The following is an 8,245-nucleotide window of genomic DNA, read 5'->3' as shown; positions in this document are numbered from 1 at the left end:
TACCTATCTTTGGTTAGATAATAGAACAATGAAGAGCTGGTGTTCTACCATCATGTTAGATAATAGAAGAATGATTAAAATACCAATACATACAACATACTAATTAGTTTTCCTCACAGCTAGCTTGAAAGCGTCTGGTACACATCTACACAGAGAACAACAATAATATAAACAAGCAATATGTTAAGTGTGTCCCGTGTGACATGAGCTGAATAAAAGATTCCAGACCCCAAGTTCCTCCTAAAATGTTGGAATAAACACCATTATTGTTTACATCCTGTTAGTAAAGCATTTACTATTTGCCGCAAGATAATCCCCATCCACCTGAAACCTCACTGACCAAAACTCCCAGGTCAGTGTGGGCATATCAAGAAACGGACATTAAACAGCATGATCCATTACACAGGATGCACCTTTTGCTGAGGGACCTCCGTTTTTTTTTTGTTTACCCAACAATGCCACACTTTGTTTCCTAGTCAGGTGGAAAGATAACGAGAAACGGGAGGTGATAAGGACGAGAGCCAGACACCGAAAGTCATTCCATTGACCCACATGCAAAAAAAACAGGCGCACCTGTGTGTCCGTCCAATCCACCTGACAGGTGTGCATATCACAGAAACGGGATTAAATTAAACAGCATGATTCATTACACAGCGTGACCTTTGCTGGGGACCGTTATTTCTGATTACACAACACAATGCCACAGATGTACTAGTCTGAGGGGGAGCAATGACATCTACTGGCAGACTGCTTGACCAAGACTGTTGCCCAGGAATTAGAAATTTCATTGCTCCACTAATAAAGCCGCCCGTTTTAGAGAATTCAGTACGTCCAAAACCGGCCTCACATCAGCAACCACGTGTATGGGCGTTTGTTGAGACCGATCCGGTTAAATGCTGACTTCAACGTTTGTGCAACAGGATGACCCCATGGTTTGCCCGGTCGGGCCTTATGGTATGGCAGGAACTATAAGCTACCGGATCAAACCGAACACAATTGCGCAGTGCTTTTGATTGACTCAAGGCAATTTGAATGAACGAGATACCTGAGGCCCCCAACAGCCCCCAGAATCCCAACCCAGACCATGATCAACTCTTACGAACAGGTCGGGTAATCCAGCTGCATGGAGGCAAAATGGTTCGGTGACACCACCGATACGTGACTGGGTTTTTCTGATCCACGGCTCTACTTTTTATTTAAGATATCTGTGACCAACAAAAATCCTATCTGTATTCCACCATCACTGTCGAAACTATCTGATCTGAGGAGCAGCTACAACTATTTCACTTTACAATTTAACGGATTCCATTCAACATGAAACTGTGAACTTCAGGTAACAAATTTCCCCTTTAGAAAATTTTAAGTATCTTTGAGAAAAAACCAGGGTTTTTTTAAATACCCTGATTTTGTTGATCATATCGCAGAAATCTACTTCCCATATTTTTCATTCTGTGCATAATATACGCAGTCAAGACAATCTGTTTTCCCCCATCTGCCCATTTTAATCCCGCCTCAACTTCTAATGTTACCGTCTAGTGAACCAAACGGACAGTTGCCTAACTTCTTACTCCAGATTTGTGTTCTGTGATAGGGCTCGTACACAAGAATGCAAAATGTCGGAGTCCGCAACGCATGCCAGGGAGCCTATATGTCATGCAGAATCCCTGGATGTGAGTACCTTGGAACCAACACCGGCAAGCCTGCAGAACGATAAAAGAAAATGTAGAAACACGTCGCCAATTACCTCAATTTAGAACATCCTACAAGTCCGTAAGCCGGGACCTACAAGACACACCTCGAGCCACCGTGGCGAGAAGGAAGAGGAGGGAGAACAAAATAATTCTGAAAAATGGAAGAGTTCTCGATGGCATGGACAGGGAGGATCGGTTCTAATCAATCATGGATGGCTAGAGGAGGGGACAGCCATCCATTGGACTGTCCTCTGAGCCAGGTCCAACCTGACACATGCAACGGGAAGGCTAACTCAGAGATGCTCGTGTCCGAATCTTATGTCGGTCTTTCACAAGATCAACATATTTTTTTTAAACTGGCGCATTCTAGGGTACATACCAGATCACTAGGCATACACTTAAAAGTAAGACAATTAGCTTAGAGTCCTTAAAAAAAAAAAACGCACCGGAAAAAACAAATGACCAAGCTATCTCATTATTTATCGTTTAAAAACAGATACTAATTTGTCCCAGACTCAAGGGCATGTTGAGTTGAATATGGACCATTGTTCAATGAAAATCACCCTAATAGATTCTGTAAATAGGCATGATGGATAAATGGAGTGATGCATCAAGCTGTCTTTGAGCCCTCCTGCTGTCTTGGCCAGCAACACGGGGTATAGGGTGCGGGCTAGGCCTGCTTGTGCCCTCGGGTACATACTAACGATAGCATCAATCCTCTAAAAAACGACGACAAACAGCTTTCATTAGTGTTTCATACATGATGTCCATAAGAACAGAGAATGTGACCTTTTCAAACGTTTAAAAGATGTGATAAAGTGATGGTTTCAACGTTGTGAGTCTTTGATGTGCAGGTGTTTCTCTAATGGTCGTGTTCTCGTCGACTCACCTTCAGGTTCTCCGCTGTGAACTCAAAGGGAGGTCAGGGTTGTTTACAGGGGTATCTCCGTGCTACAGTAGAAGAAAACGCATCACATCAGTCATCTAATTGATGAACAGCAATATCTCAGTGAGTTTCATAGACATTTACTTACCAGGCACAGACTAAAACATATTAGTTAAACTGTTAAATTTGTAAACAAAACAAACGTGTAAGGAAAAGACAATATTTCCATAGATAATTTAGAAGACGTGGTAAAGAATAGGAGAGGAATTCCCAGGCCACTCAAACTCAACTCTGGACCTCCAAGCCATTCCACCATTTTGTCATTGTTCCCTCTAATCAGGCCTGATTTAGACCTGGACACCAGTGGGTGATTCCCCTCTGATCAGGGCCTGATTTAGACCTGGACACCAGGTGGGTGATTCCCTCTAATCAGGGACTGATTTAGACTGGGACACCAGGTGGGTGATTCCCCTTAATCAGGGACTGGTTTAGACCTGGGACACCAGGTGGTGATATTAATGATCAGGTAGAACAGAGAACAGCACGCTCTTGGACCGCTCGTTGAGTACCCCTGGTAAAGTTGAGTACCCTGGTAAAGGCTGAGTACCCCTGGTAAAGGCTGAGTACCCTGGTAAAGCTGAGCCCTGTAGGTAGTACCCCTGGTAAAGGTTGAGTACCCTGTAAAGGCTGAGTACCCTGGTAAAGCTGAGTACCCGAAAGCTGAGTACCCTTGTAAAGGCTATATTGAGATGCATCCTGTACCTATCCAACAACACATTGTGGCACTACAGGCAGCAGGGTCCATAAACTTGTTTCTGTTTCTGTACACTGCCCCTTGTGGACAGTAATGTAATACTCCTATCTCCTTTTAATTTATAAATCTGACAAAATGCATAATTTCAAAACGATTTGATTGTAGTTTACATCGCAGTCCTTGGGACCACAACGGGTGCACGTTTTGATTGATTAGTTGATTATTTGAATCAGCTGTGTAGTGCTGGGGACAAAAACCAAGATGTGCACCCATCGGAAGTCCTGAGGAGCGAGTTTGGGAAACAATGCACCGGGCGTCCTCTACACTGACGCCGCGCGCGTCCTCTACACTAGTAGTTATGAAAAGTGGCTAATCAAAGAAAGGTTCATATACAGGTAACTGCCCCAAAATAAGGAAACACTTAAATGATGGATAGAAAGAGTATTAAAAGCAGATGCTTCCACACAGGTGGTTCATTAAGCAATTAACATCCATCATGCTTAGGGTCATGTATAAAAATGTTGGGCAGGCCATTATTTTGGCTACCATGGCTATGCCCCCATAGGATGACAATGCCCCCATCCACAGGGCACAAGTGGTCACTGACTGGTTTGATGAGCTGACAACGATGTAAACCATATGCCATGGCCGTCTCAGACTCCAGATCTCAACCCAATTGAACACTTATGGGAGACTCTGGAGTGCGCGCTGAGACCGCGTTTTCCACCAACAACAAAACACCAAATGATGTAATTTCTCATGGAACAATATAAGATGGGATGAACGAGACAGAGAGTCAGCACGAGACATCCAGAGTTCCAGAACACTTGTAGAATCTATGCCAGAGTTCCAGAACACTTGTAGACATCTGTAGAATCATCAGATCGCGACAAGTAGAACTGACTATGCAAGTCTCGACTAGAATCTATGCAAAGGTGCATTGAACACACTTTGTGTTGTGTTTCCTTTATTTAGCAGTTACCTGTATCATTGACCTGCAAAATGTATAACTGCACTATACTGCATTTGCACCATGTACTAAAGAACGGCCGAGCCGATATCAGGCCGGTGCTGGCCTTTTCTAGTCAGAGCACCTCCAAGTGATGGCCCTCTACAGAGCACCTCCAAGTGATAGGCCCTCTACAGAGCACCTCCAAGTGATAGGCCCTCTACAGAGCACCTCCAAGTGATGAGGCCCTCTACAGAGCACCTCCAAGTGATAGGCCTCTACACAGAGCACCTCCAAGTGATAGGCCCTCTACAGAGCACCTCCAAGTGATAGGCCCTCTACAGAGCACCTCCAAGTGATAGGCCCTCTACAGAGCACATCCAATTGCACCCTCTAGTGTCGACTCCTACTGTTGTGACAGCCTGAGCCAGGAACACTGCACTATGATCCAGAGTCTTGTTGGGGAAACCAGCGGCAGCTAGCTAGCTCATTCTCTAACAGAAAGGTGCAGTATTGACAAACTAATTTGACACAGTAACCAAAATCAAATTCCTGTTGTAAATATTAGTTTAGTTTAATTCACTAACCATTTGGTTTGAGTCGAAGTGAATACAATAAGGGAGTTCCAAAATGGCGCCGGAAGGGAGTGAACGTTATTTATAATAAGGGTTACATGGAGAAAATCAGACCTCTCTAAAGAAAATGTATAGCCCTCCCTTCATCAAAATATATTTGACCTAAACCCTCCCTGAACGATTGAAAAAACAAGTGACCCTCCCCTATACCTTAAATAATAATKATATAAAATGGATAGTAGAGAACATGTCTACCGTTTACCCTCCCTTCTTGGACAGACCAGAGCCTTTAGATATGCAGTTTTAGAATCTGTTCTTCGTCCTGTCAGCATTACATGGCAACGCAGGAATTTTGATACACAGGGCTGCGGGCCAGAAGGTTGTGGGTTCACAGCCCACCGTGGACAAGAGTAGGGGTGGAAATATCTCCTTTATAGTCCAAGCATTGCATGAATCTATCATTGTATTTGCAGGTGAAAAAAATWACAAATAAAATTATGCAATTCTATGTCATTTTACATATTAACAGAAACTTTAATACCACACAAAGAATGGACAGAGAGATAGGCCTGTGTTCATCTTATCATATGTCTCCAATGCCAAATCAGTGTGTCTTGTTTGCAACGGAACTGTCCCCGTTTGCAAATGATTAAATCCGAGACATTAGGAATCTGAGCATGGTACTTTCAAACGTGTAGACTACCCTTCCACCCCAGAAGAGTAGACCTACCTTTCACCCAGACAGAGTTAGGATACCTTCACCACAAGTTGCACCCTCCCCACCCCCCACGCATCCCACCCGAAGGTAGGACCTACCTTTCCACCCAGACTGAGTAGTGTCTACCCTTTCCACCCCAACGACAGGAAGTAGTCTACCTTCTACCCCCAGAGATAGGCCTACCTTTCAACCCGACAGAGAGGCCCTACCTTTCCACCCAGACAAGGTAGGACCTACCTTCCACCCAGACAGAGTAGGACCACCTTTTCCACCCCACAGACAAAAGTAGGACTCTACCTTTCCACCCCAGACAGAGTAGTCCTACCTTTCCACCCCAGACAGAGTAGTCTACCTTTCCACCCCAGACAGAGTAGGCCTAGCCTTTCCACCCCAACAGAGTAGTCAACACTTTCCACCCAGACAGAGTAGGTCAACCTTTCCACCCCAGACAGAGTAGGCCTACCTTTCCATCCAGACAGAGTAGCCTACCTTCCACCCCAGACAGAGTAGTCCTACCTTTCCACCCAGACAGAGTTTAGGCCTACCTTTCCACCCCAGAACCAGAGTAGGTCAACCTTTCCACCCCAGACGAAGTAGGTCAACCTTTCACCCCAGACAGAGTTAGGCCTACCTTTCCATCTCAGACCAGGACCTAGTACCCTACCTTTCCACCCCAGACAGAGTAGGCCACCTTTCCACCCCAGACATGAGTAGGGCCTACCTTTCCACCCCCAGACAGAGTAGGTCAACCTTCCACCCCAGACAGAGTAGGCTACCTTTCCATCTTCCGACAGAGTAGCCTACCTTTCCCAACAGAGTGGCTACCTTCACCCCAGACAGAGTAGGCCTACCTTTCCAACCCTCAACAGAGTAGGCCAACTTTCCACCCCAGACAGAGTTAAGCCCTACCACAGTAGCCATACTCAGACAGAGTAGGGCCTACCTTTCATCCAGACAGATAAGGCCTACCTTTCCAATCCAGACAGAGTAGGCCTACCCTTTCCACCCCAGATACGAGTAGGCCTACCTTTCCACCAGACAGAGTAGGCCTACCTTTCCATCTCAGACGAGGAGCCTTACCCTTTCCATCTCAGACAGATGTAGGCAACTTTCACCCTAGACAGGCTTAGTCCTACCCACAGGTAGCCTACTCACCAGACAGAGTAGGCCACCAAGAGTACCTTTCCACCCAGACAGAGTTAGGCCCTACCATTTCCACCCCACGAACCAGAGGAGGCTTGTAACCTTTCCACCCCAGGACAGACGTAGCGTCCTACCTTCCACCCCAGACAGAGTAGGACCTACGCTTTCCACCGCAGACAGAGTAGGCCTACTCATTTCCACCCCAGACAGAGTTAGATCTACCTGTCACCCCAGACAGCAGTACGCCTACCTTTCCCCCAGACAGAGTAGGACCTACCTTTCACCACAGGGACAGATAGCCTAGACCTTTTCCACCCAGACAGAGAGGCCTACCATTTCCACCCCAGACAGAGTAGGCCTTAAGCCTTTCCACCCCAGACAGAGTAGGGGCCGCCTTCAAGTTTCCCAGCACACAAATATAATACCTGACATTGGCATATTGTGGGGTCAAATAAACTCTGATAAATACACCGTATGAGCAAGAAACACTGATTTTTTTAATCAAAATAAATTAAAGTAAGAAGAAAGCTAATCCAAAGTTTCCTTCTACAAACTGAACAGAACATGCAGAGAGCCTAGACCGCTGCACAAGTGGGTGAATATTTTGGACTTAGGCTTCATCGATAATGCACAAGGAGAGTGTGAGCTATTGAAGGAGACTCTCAAATCATAATCATAGTTTTGATTGGCCTTTAACACTGTTATTTTGGTTAACTCACCACATGATTCCATATCAAATCACAAAATGTTATTTGCACGTAGGAATGCGCAGAATACAACAGGTTGTAGTAGACCTTAGTGAAAAATGCTTTACAAGCCTTAACAACATGCAGGTGCTTGAACCATGTGTTTATCTCATAGTTGATTCGTTCCCCCAATATTATAGATACTATACAATGTAGAAAATAAGTAAAAATAAATAAAAACCCTGGATTGAGTAGATGTGTTCCAACTTTTGACTGGTATTGTATATGCGTGCATATTTAGCAATTTGGATTTAGTTATCTGTAATGTTATACTTGAAAATGAAGCATTGATTGCACACCTGTTGGCATATATCAGATCCAAATACACACATACATTTTTTGTGACTCTCAAACAGTCAACAAATTGAAAGCCCCATCCCTACTCCTAAGCTGTCTGTGTGAAAAGGCCTGACTCAAACTAAACCAAGCTATTGAGGACGAGGATCCTGCACTCACCACGAAGATGCCCCCAGCTCCGGCTCTGCAGCAGACGTGCTGAACGCTCTGACCGCCTAGCCTGGGAACATGAGAAAAGAGAGAGACACATATCACAACCTGATAATGTAGCTAGAAGTTTAATTCTGCTGGAATAGCAACCACACAGTATGTTTTACATGAATAACATTGATTAAAAGGACTTCGTTAATACTAATCCTCTCGTGTTACCACAGAAGCGTAACACATCTCGCAAAAGTTCTTTGCAAGCGTTTCCCTTAGAAAATTGTCCACGAGAATGCTTTCAACACCTATCACGAAGTTTGGCTGAACGAGGGGAGCAACAGT

The 8,245-nt window shown here is 44.9% G+C and overlaps 1 protein-coding gene and 1 long non-coding RNA gene across 2 annotated transcripts in view; one reads left to right on the top strand and one right to left on the bottom strand.

Annotated features, from left to right (window-relative positions):
- The window catches only part of LOC139025974 (uncharacterized), a 4,836-nt gene extending 1,630 nt beyond the window's left edge, over nt 1-3,206 (top strand). The window contains exon 3 of the long non-coding RNA XR_011477667.1: nt 3,176-3,206. This is a non-coding gene — a long non-coding RNA (uncharacterized lncRNA). The remainder of the gene's footprint in view (nt 1-3,175) is intronic.
- LOC112076291 (NADH dehydrogenase [ubiquinone] flavoprotein 2, mitochondrial) overlaps nt 1-8,245 on the bottom strand; it is a 22,889-nt gene that overhangs the window by 8,978 nt on the left and 5,666 nt on the right. The window lies entirely within an intron of this gene.

This window comes from Salvelinus sp. IW2-2015, unplaced genomic scaffold, assembly GCF_002910315.2.
Source record: "Salvelinus sp. IW2-2015 unplaced genomic scaffold, ASM291031v2 Un_scaffold3663, whole genome shotgun sequence".
NCBI lineage: Eukaryota > Metazoa > Chordata > Actinopteri > Salmoniformes > Salmonidae > Salvelinus > Salvelinus sp. IW2-2015.
Note: the sequence above shows the minus strand (reverse complement) of the source record. Positions and strands in the feature narration are given on the sequence as shown.